This window comes from Pseudophryne corroboree, unplaced genomic scaffold (genome assembly GCF_028390025.1).
Source record: "Pseudophryne corroboree isolate aPseCor3 unplaced genomic scaffold, aPseCor3.hap2 scaffold_552, whole genome shotgun sequence".
Lineage (NCBI taxonomy): Eukaryota > Metazoa > Chordata > Amphibia > Anura > Myobatrachidae > Pseudophryne > Pseudophryne corroboree.
Window position 1 is genome coordinate 279,205 of NW_026970152.1, and position 12,132 is coordinate 291,336.

Sequence of the window (12,132 nt, forward strand, 5' to 3'; positions counted from 1 at the left end):
TTATCTCAGTATGTATGGCCATCTGTGATGATATATTATCTCAGTATGTGTGATAACTGGTGATGATATAGTATCTTGGCATGTGTGGCCATCGGTGATGATATATTATCTCAGTGTGTGTGGCCATCGTTGGTGATTAATTATCTCAGTATGTGTGGCCATCGGTTATAATGTATTATTTCAGTATGTGTAACAATCGGTGATATATTATCTCAGTATGTGTGTCCATCGGTGATGATATATTATCTCAGTATGTGTGGGCATCGGGGATGATATACTATCTCAATGTGTGTGGCCATCGGGGATGATATATTATCTCAGTGTATGTGGCCATCGGTGATGCTATATTATCTCAGTGTGTGTGGCCATCGGTGATGATATATTATCTCAGTGTGTGTGGCCATTGGTGATGATATATTATCTCAGTATGTGTCACCATCGGTGATGATATATTATCTCAGTGTGTGTGGCCATCGGTGATACTATATTATCTCAGTGTGTGTGACCATTGGTGATGATATATTATCTCAGTGTGTTTGGCCATAGGTGATGATATATTATCTCAGTATGTGTGGCCATCGGTGATGATATATTATTTCAGTATGTGTGACCATCGGTGATGATATATTATCTCAGTGTCTGTGGCCATCGGTGATGATATATTATCTCAGTGTGTGTGGCCATCGGTGATGATATATTATCTCAGTATGTGTGACCATCGGTGATGATATATTATCTCAGGATGTGTGTCCATCGGTGATGATATATTATCTCAGTATGTGTGGGCATCGGGGATGATATACTTTCTCAATGTGTGTGGCCATCGTGGATGATATATTATCTCAGTGTGTGTGGCCATCGGTGACGCTATATTATCTCAGTGTGTGTGGCCATCGGTGATGATATATTATCTCAGTGTGTGTGGCCATCGGTGATGATGTATTATCTCAGTGTGTGTGGCCATCGGTGATGATATATTATCTCAGTATGTGTGACCATCGGTGATGATATTTTATCTCAGTGTGTGTGAGACCATCGGTGATGACATATTATCTCAGTGTGTGTGACCATCGGTGATGATATATTATCTCAGTATGTGTGGCCATCAGTGATAATGTATTATCTCAGTATGTGTGAAAAACGGTGATGATATATTATGTCAGTATGTGTGGCCATCGGTGATGACATATTATCTCAGTGTGTGTTACCATCAGTGATGACATATTATCTCAGTATGTGTGACCATCGGTGATGATATATTATCTCAGTATGTGTGACCATCAGTGATGATATATTATCTCAGTATGTGTGACCATCGGTGATGATATATTATCTCAGTGTGTGTGACCATCGGTGATGATATATTATCTCAGTATATGTGGCTATCGGTGATGATATATTATCTCAGCATGTGTGTCCATCGGTGATGATATATTATCTCAGTATGTGTGGGCATCGGGGATGATATACTTTCTCAATGTGTGTGGCCATCGGGGATGATATATTATCTCAGTGTGTGTGGCCATCGGTGATGCTATATTATCTCAGTGTGTGTGGCCATCGGTGATGATATATTATCTAAGTATGTGTGACCATCGGTGATGATATATTATCTCAGTATGTGCGGCCATCGGTGATGATATATTATCTCAGTATGTATGGCCATCGGTGATGATATATTATCTCAGTATGTGTGATAACTGGTGATGATATAGTATCTTGGCATGTGTGGCCATCGGTGATGATATAGTATCTCAGTGTGTGTGGCCATCGGTGATGATTAATTATCTCAGTGTGTGTGGCCATCGGTGATGATATATTGTCTCAGTGTGTGTGGCCATCGGTGATGACATATTATCTCAGTATGTGTGACCATCGGTGATGATGTATTATCTCAGTATGTGTGGCCATCGGTGATAATGTATTATCTCAGTATGTGTGACAATCGGTGATGATATATTATCTCAGTATGTGTGGGCATCAGTGATGATATACTATCTCCATGTGTGTGGCCATCGGGGATGATATATTATCTCAGTGTGTGTGGCCATCGGGGATGATATATTATCTCAGTGTATGTGGCTATCGGTGATGATATATTATCTCAGTGTGTGTGGCGATAGGTGATGATATATTATCTCAGTATGTGTGACCATCGGTGATGATATATTATCTCAGTGTGCGTGGCCATCGGTGATGATATATTATCTCAGTGTGTGTGACCATTGATGATGATATATTATCTCAGTGTTTTTGGCCATCGGTGATGATATATTATCTCAGTATGTGTGGCCATCGGTGATGATATATTATCTCAGTATGTATGGCTATCGGTGATGATATATTATCTCAGTATGTGTGATATCTGGTGATGATATATTATCTCAGTATGTATGGCCATCGGTGATGATATATTATCTCAGTATGTGTGATATCTGGTGATGATATAGTATCTTGGCATGTGTGGCCATCGGTGATGATATATTATCTCAGTGTGTGTGGCCATCGGTGATGATATATTATCTCAGTGTGTGTGACCATTGGTGATGATATATTATCTCAGTGTTTTTGGCCATCGGTGATGATATATTATCTCAGTATGTGTGGCCATCGGTGATGATATATTATCTCAGTATGTATGGCCATCGGTGATGATATATTATCTCAGTATGTGTGATAACTGGTGATGATATAGTATCTTGGCATGTGTGGCCATCGGTGATGATATATTATCTCAGTGTGTGTGGCCTTCGGTGATGATTAATTATCTCAGTGTGTGTGACCATAGGTGATGACATATTATCTCAGTATGTGTGACCATCGGTGATGATGTATTATCTCAGTATGTGTGGCCATCGGTGATAATGTATTATCTCAGTATGTGTGACAATCGGTGATGATATATTATCTCAGTATGTGTGGGCATCAGTGATGATATACTATCTCCTTGTGTGTGGCCATCGGGGATGATATATTATCTCAGTGTGTGTGGCCATCGGGGATGATATATTATCTCAGTGTGCGTGGCCATCGGTGATGATATATTATCTCAGTGTGTGTGACCATTGGTGATGATATATTATCTCAGTGTTTTTGGCCATCGGTGATGATATATTATCTCAGTATGTGTGGCCATCGGTGATGATATATTATCTCAGTATGTATGGCCATCGGTGATGATATATTATCTCAGTATGTGTGATAACTGATGATGATATAGTATCTTGGCATGTGTGGCCATCGGTGATGATTTATTTTCTCAGTGTGTGTGGCCATCGGTGATGATATATTATCTCAGTGTGTGTGGCCATCGGTGATGACATATTTTCTCAGTATATGTGACCATCGGTGATGATATATTATCTCAGTATGTGTGGCCATCGGTGATAATATATTATCTCAGTATGTGTGACAATCTGTTATATATTATCTCATTATGTGTGACCATCGGTGATGATATATTATCTCAGTGTGTGTGACCATCGGTGATGATATATTATCTCAGTATGTGTAGCTATCGGTGATGATATATTATCTCAGTATGTGTGGGCATCAGTGATGATATACTATCTCCATGTGTGTGGCCATCGGGGATTATATATTATCTCAGTATGTGTGGCCATCGGTGATAATGTATTATCTCAGTATGTGTGACAATCTGTTATATATTATCTCAGTATGTGTGACCATCAGTGATGATATATTATCTCAGTGTGTGTGACCATCGGTAATAATATATTATCTCAGTATGTGTGACAATCGGTGATGATATATTATCTCAGTATGTGTGGGCATCAGTGATGATATACTATCTCCATGTGTGTGGCCATCGGGGATGATATATTATCTCAGTGTGTTTGGCCATCGGTGATGATATATTATCTCAGTATGTGTGGCCATCGGTGATGATATATTATCTCAGTATGTATGGCCATCGGTAATGATATATTATCTCAGTATGTGTGATAACTGGTGATGATATAGTATCTTGGCATGTGTGGCCATCGGTGATGATATATTATCTCAGTGTGTGTGGCCATCGTGATGATTGATTATCTCAGTGTCTGTGACCATAGGTGATGACATATTATCTCAGTATGTGTGACCATCGGTGATGATGTATTATCTCAGTATGTGTGACAATCGGTGATGATATATTATCTCTGTTTGTGTGGGCATCAGTGATGATATACTATCTCCATGTGTGTGGCCATTGGGGATGATATATTATCTCAGTGTGTGTGGCCATCGGTGATGCTATATTATCTCAGTGTGTGTGGCTATCGGTGATGATATATTATCTCAGTGTGTGTGGCGATAGGTGATGATATATTATCTCAGTTTGTGTGACCATTGGTGATGATATATTATCTCAGTGTGTTTGGCCATCGGTGATGATATATTATCTCAGTATGTGTGGCCATCGGTTATGATATATTATCTCAGTATGTATGGCCATCGGTGATGATATATTATCTCAGTATGTGTGATAACTGGTGATGATATAGTATCTTGGCATGTGTGACCATAGGTGATGACATATTATCTCAGTATGTGTGACCATCGGTGATGATATATTATCTCAGTATGTGTGGCCATCGGTGATAAAGTATTATCTCAGTATGTGTGACAATCGGTGATGATATATTATCTCAGTATGCGTGACAATCGGTGATGATATATTATCTCAGTATGTGTGACCATCGGTGATGATATATTATCTCAGGATGTGTGTCCATCGGTGATGATATATTATCTCAGTATGTGTGGGCATCGGGGATGATATACTTTCTCAATGTGTGTGGCCATCGGGGATGATATATTATCTCAGTGTGTGTGGCCATCGGTGATGATATATTATCTCAGTGTGTGTGGCCATCGGTGATGATGTATTATCTCAGTGTGTGTGGCCATCGGTGATGATATATTATCTCAGTATGTGTGACCATCGGTGATGATATATTATCTCAGTATGTGTGACCATCGGTGATGATATTTTATCTCAGTGTGTGTGAGACCATCGGTGATGACATATTATCTCAGTGTGTGTGACCATCGGTGATGATATATTATCTCAGTATGTGTGAAAAACGGTGATGATATATTATGTCAGTATGTGTGGCCATCGGTGATGACATATTATCTCAGTGTGTGTGACCATCGGTGATGACATATTATCTCAGTATGTGTGACCATCGGTGATGATATATTATCTCAGTATGTGTGACCATCAGTGATGATATATTATCTCAGTATGTGTGACCATCAGTGATGATATATTATCTCAGTATGTGCGGCCATCGGTGATGATATATTATCTCAGTATGTGTGGCCATCAGTGATAATGTATTATCTCAGTATGTGTGAAAAACGGTGATGATATATTATGTCAGTATGTGTGGCCATCGGTGATGACATATTATCTCAGTGTGTGTTACCATCAGTGATGACATATTATCTCAGTATGTGTGACCATCGGTGATGATATATTATCTCAGTATGTGTGACCATCAGTGATGATATATTATCTCAGTATGTGTGACCATCGGTGATGATATATTATCTCAGTGTGTGTGACCATCGGTGATGATATATTATCTCAGTATATGTGGCTATCGGTGATGATATATTATCTCAGCATGTGTGTCCATCGGTGATGATATATTATCTCAGTATGTGTGGGCATCGGGGATGATATACTTTCTCAATGTGTGTGGCCATCGGGGATGATATATTATCTCAGTGTGTGTGGCCATCGGTGATGCTATATTATCTCAGTGTGTGTGGCCATCGGTGATGATATATTATCTAAGTATGTGTGACCATCGGTGATGATATATTATCTCAGTATGTGCGGCCATCGGTGATGATATATTATCTCAGTATGTATGGCCATCGGTGATGATATATTATCTCAGTATGTGTGATAACTGGTGATGATATAGTATCTTGGCATGTGTGGCCATCGGTGATGATATAGTATCTCAGTGTGTGTGGCCATCGGTGATGATTAATTATCTCAGTGTGTGTGGCCATCGGTGATGATATATTGTCTCAGTGTGTGTGGCCATCGGTGATGACATATTATCTCAGTATGTGTGACCATCGGTGATGATGTATTATCTCAGTATGTGTGGCCATCGGTGATAATGTATTATCTCAGTATGTGTGACAATCGGTGATGATATATTATCTCAGTATGTGTGGGCATCAGTGATGATATACTATCTCCATGTGTGTGGCCATCGGGGATGATATATTATCTCAGTGTGTGTGGCCATCGGGGATGATATATTATCTCAGTGTATGTGGCTATCGGTGATGATATATTATCTCAGTGTGTGTGGCGATAGGTGATGATATATTATCTCAGTATGTGTGACCATCGGTGATGATATATTATCTCAGTGTGCGTGGCCATCGGTGATGATATATTATCTCAGTGTGTGTGACCATTGGTGATGATATATTATCTCAGTGTTTTTGGCCATCGGTGATGATATATTATCTCAGTATGTGTGGCCATCGGTGATGATATATTATCTCAGTATGTATGGCTATCGGTGATGATATATTATCTCAGTATGTGTGATATCTGGTGATGATATATTATCTCAGTATGTATGGCCATCGGTGATGATATATTATCTCAGTATGTGTGATATCTGGTGATGATATAGTATCTTGGCATGTGTGGCCATCGGTGATGATATATTATCTCAGTGTGTGTGGCCATCGGTGATGATATATTATCTCAGTGTGTGTGACCATTGGTGATGATATATTATCTCAGTGTTTTTGGCCATCGGTGATGATATATTATCTCAGTATGTGTGGCCATCGGTGATGATATATTATCTCAGTATGTATGGCCATCGGTGATGATATATTATCTCAGTATGTGTGATAACTGGTGATGATATAGTATCTTGGCATGTGTGGCCATCGGTGATGATATATTATCTCAGTGTGTGTGGCCTTCGGTGATGATTAATTATCTCAGTGTGTGTGACCATAGGTGATGACATATTATCTCAGTATGTGTGACCATCGGTGATGATGTATTATCTCAGTATGTGTGGCCATCGGTGATAATGTATTATCTCAGTATGTGTGACAATCGGTGATGATATATTATCTCAGTATGTGTGGGCATCAGTGATGATATACTATCTCCTTGTGTGTGGCCATCGGGGATGATATATTATCTCAGTGTGTGTGGCCATCGGGGATGATATATTATCTCAGTGTGCGTGGCCATCGGTGATGATATATTATCTCAGTGTGTGTGACCATTGGTGATGATATATTATCTCAGTGTTTTTGGCCATCGGTGATGATATATTATCTCAGTATGTGTGGCCATCGGTGATGATATATTATCTCAGTATGTATGGCCATCGGTGATGATATATTATCTCAGTATGTGTGATAACTGATGATGATATAGTATCTTGGCATGTGTGGCCATCGGTGATGATTTATTTTCTCAGTGTGTGTGGCCATCGGTGATGATATATTATCTCAGTGTGTGTGGCCATCGGTGATGACATATTTTCTCAGTATATGTGACCATCGGTGATGATATATTATCTCAGTATGTGTGGCCATCGGTGATAATATATTATCTCAGTATGTGTGACAATCTGTTATATATTATCTCATTATGTGTGACCATCGGTGATGATATATTATCTCAGTGTGTGTGACCATCGGTGATGATATATTATCTCAGTATGTGTAGCTATCGGTGATGATATATTATCTCAGTATGTGTGGGCATCAGTGATGATATACTATCTCCATGTGTGTGGCCATCGGGGATTATATATTATCTCAGTATGTGTGGCCATCGGTGATAATGTATTATCTCAGTATGTGTGACAATCTGTTATATATTATCTCAGTATGTGTGACCATCAGTGATGATATATTATCTCAGTGTGTGTGACCATCGGTAATAATATATTATCTCAGTATGTGTGACAATCGGTGATGATATATTATCTCAGTATGTGTGGGCATCAGTGATGATATACTATCTCCATGTGTGTGGCCATCGGGGATGATATATTATCTCAGTGTGTTTGGCCATCGGTGATGATATATTATCTCAGTATGTGTGGCCATCGGTGATGATATATTATCTCAGTATGTATGGCCATCGGTAATGATATATTATCTCAGTATGTGTGATAACTGGTGATGATATAGTATCTTGGCATGTGTGGCCATCGGTGATGATATATTATCTCAGTGTGTGTGGCCATCGTGATGATTGATTATCTCAGTGTCTGTGACCATAGGTGATGACATATTATCTCAGTATGTGTGACCATCGGTGATGATGTATTATCTCAGTATGTGTGACAATCGGTGATGATATATTATCTCTGTTTGTGTGGGCATCAGTGATGATATACTATCTCCATGTGTGTGGCCATTGGGGATGATATATTATCTCAGTGTGTGTGGCCATCGGTGATGCTATATTATCTCAGTGTGTGTGGCTATCGGTGATGATATATTATCTCAGTGTGTGTGGCGATAGGTGATGATATATTATCTCAGTTTGTGTGACCATTGGTGATGATATATTATCTCAGTGTGTTTGGCCATCGGTGATGATATATTATCTCAGTATGTGTGGCCATCGGTTATGATATATTATCTCAGTATGTATGGCCATCGGTGATGATATATTATCTCAGTATGTGTGATAACTGGTGATGATATAGTATCTTGGCATGTGTGACCATAGGTGATGACATATTATCTCAGTATGTGTGACCATCGGTGATGATATATTATCTCAGTATGTGTGGCCATCGGTGATAAAGTATTATCTCAGTATGTGTGACAATCGGTGATGATATATTATCTCAGTATGCGTGACAATCGGTGATGATATATTATCTCAGTATGTGTGACCATCGGTGATGATATATTATCTCAGGATGTGTGTCCATCGGTGATGATATATTATCTCAGTATGTGTGGGCATCGGGGATGATATACTTTCTCAATGTGTGTGGCCATCGGGGATGATATATTATCTCAGTGTGTGTGGCCATCGGTGATGATATATTATCTCAGTGTGTGTGGCCATCGGTGATGATGTATTATCTCAGTGTGTGTGGCCATCGGTGATGATATATTATCTCAGTATGTGTGACCATCGGTGATGATATATTATCTCAGTATGTGTGACCATCGGTGATGATATTTTATCTCAGTGTGTGTGAGACCATCGGTGATGACATATTATCTCAGTGTGTGTGACCATCGGTGATGATATATTATCTCAGTATGTGTGAAAAACGGTGATGATATATTATGTCAGTATGTGTGGCCATCGGTGATGACATATTATCTCAGTGTGTGTGACCATCGGTGATGACATATTATCTCAGTATGTGTGACCATCGGTGATGATATATTATCTCAGTATGTGTGACCATCAGTGATGATATATTATCTCAGTATGTGTGACCATCAGTGATGATATATTATCTCAGTATGTGCGGCCATCGGTGATGATATATTATCTCAGTATGTGCGGCCATCGGTGATGATATATTATCTCAGTATGTGTGGCCATCGGTGATAATATATTATCTCAGTATGTGTGGCCATTGGTGATGATATATTATCTCAGTATGTATGGCCATCTGTGATGATATATTATCTCAGTATGTGTGATAACTGGTGATGATATAGTATCTTGGCATGTGTGGCCATCGGTGATGATATATTATCTCAGTGTGTGTGGCCATCGTTGATGATTAATTATCTCAGTATGTGTGGCCATCGGTGATGATATATTATCTCAGTGTGTGTGGCCATCGGCGATGATTAATTATCTCAGTGTGTGTGACCATAGGTGATGACATATTATCTCAGTATGTGTGGCCATCGGTTATAATGTATTATTTCAGTATGTGTAACAATCGGTGATATATTATCTCAGTATGTGTGTTCATCGGTGATGATATATTATCTCAGTATGTGTGGGCATCGGGGATGATATACTATCTCAATGTGTGTGGCCATCGGGGATGATATATTATCTCAGTGTGTGTGGCCATCGCTGATGCTATATTATCTCAGTGTGTGTGGCCATCGGTGATGATATATTATCTCAGTGTGTGTGGCCATTGGTGATGATATATTATCTCAGTATGTGTCACCATCGGTGATGATATATTATCTCAGTGTGTGTGGCCATCGGTGATACTATATTATCTCAGTGTGTGTGACCATTGGTGATGATATATTATCTCAGTGTGTTTGGCCATAGGTGATGATATATTATCTCAGTATGTGTGGCCATCGGTGATGATATATTATTTCAGTATGTGTGACCATCGGTGATGATATATTATCTCAGTGTCTGTGGCCATCGGTGATGATATATTATCTCAGTGTGTGTGGCCATCGGTGATGATATATTATCTCAGTATGTGTGACCATCGGTGATGATATATTATCTCAGGATGTGTGTCCATCGGTGATGATATATTATCTGAGTATGTGTGGGCATCGGGGATGATATACTTTCTCAATGTGTGTGGCCATCGGGGATGATATATTATCTCAGTGTGTGTGGCCATCGGTGATGCTATATTATCTCAGTGTGTGTGGCCATCGGTGATGATATATTATCTCAGTGTGTGTGGCCATCTGTGATGATGTATTATCTCAGTATGTGTGACCATCGGTGATGATATTTTATCTCAGTGTGTGTGAGACCATCGGTGATGACATATTATCTCAGTGTGTGTGACCATCGGTGATGATATATTATCTCAGTATGTGTGGCCATCAGTGATAATGTATTATCTCAGTATGTGTGAAAAATGGTGATGATATATTATGTCAGTATGTGTGGCCATCGGTGATGACATATTATCTCAGTGTGTGTGACCATCTGTGATGACATATTATCTCAGTATGTGTGACCATCGGTGATGATATATTATCTCAGTATGTGTGACCATCAGTGATGATATATTATCTCAGTATGTGTGACCATCGGTGATGATATATTATCTCAGTGTGTGTGACCATCGGTGATGATATATTATCTCAGTATGTGTGGCTATCGGTGATGATATATTATCTCAGCATGTGTGTCCATCGGTGATGATATATTATCTCAGTATGTGTGGGCATCGGGGATGATATACTTTCTCAATGTGTGTGGCCATCGGGGATGATATATTATCTCAGTGTGTGTGGCCATCGGTGATGCTATATTATCTCAGTGTGTGTGGCCATCGGTGATGATATATTATCTAAGTATGTGTGACCATCGGTGATGATATATTATCTCAGTATGTGCGGCCATCGGTGATGATATATTATCTCAGTATGTATGGCCATCGGTGATGATATTATATCTCAGTATGTGTGATAACTGGTGATGATATAGTATCTTGGCATGTGTGGCCATCGGTGATGATTTATTATCTCAGTGTGTGTGGCCATCGGTGATGATTAATTATCTCAGTGTGTGTGGCCATCGGTGATGATATATTGTCTCAGTGTGTGTGGCCATCGGTGATGATTAATTAACTCAGTGTGTGTGACCATCGGTGATGACATATTTTCTCAGTATATGTGACCATCGGTGATGATATATTATCTCAGTATGTGTGGCCATCGGTGATAATGTATTATCTCAGTATGTGTGACAATCGGTGATGATAAATTATCTCAGTATGTGTGGGCATCAGTGATGATATACTATCTCCATGTGTGTGGCCATCGGGGATGATATATTATCTCAGTGTGTGTGGCCATCGGGGATGATATATTATCTCAGTGTATGTGGCTATCGGTGATGATATATTATCTCAGTGTGTGTGGCGATAGGTGATGATATATTATCTCAGTATGTGTGACCATCGGTGATGATATATTATCTCAGTGTGCGTGGCCATCGGTGATGATATATTATCTCAGTGTGTGTGACCATTGGTGATGATATATTATCTCAGTGTTTTTGGCCATCGGTGATGATATATTATCTCAGTATGTGTGGCCATCGGTGATGATATATTATCTCAGTATGTATGGCCATCGGTGATGATATATTATCTCAGTATGTGTGATAACTGGTGATGATTT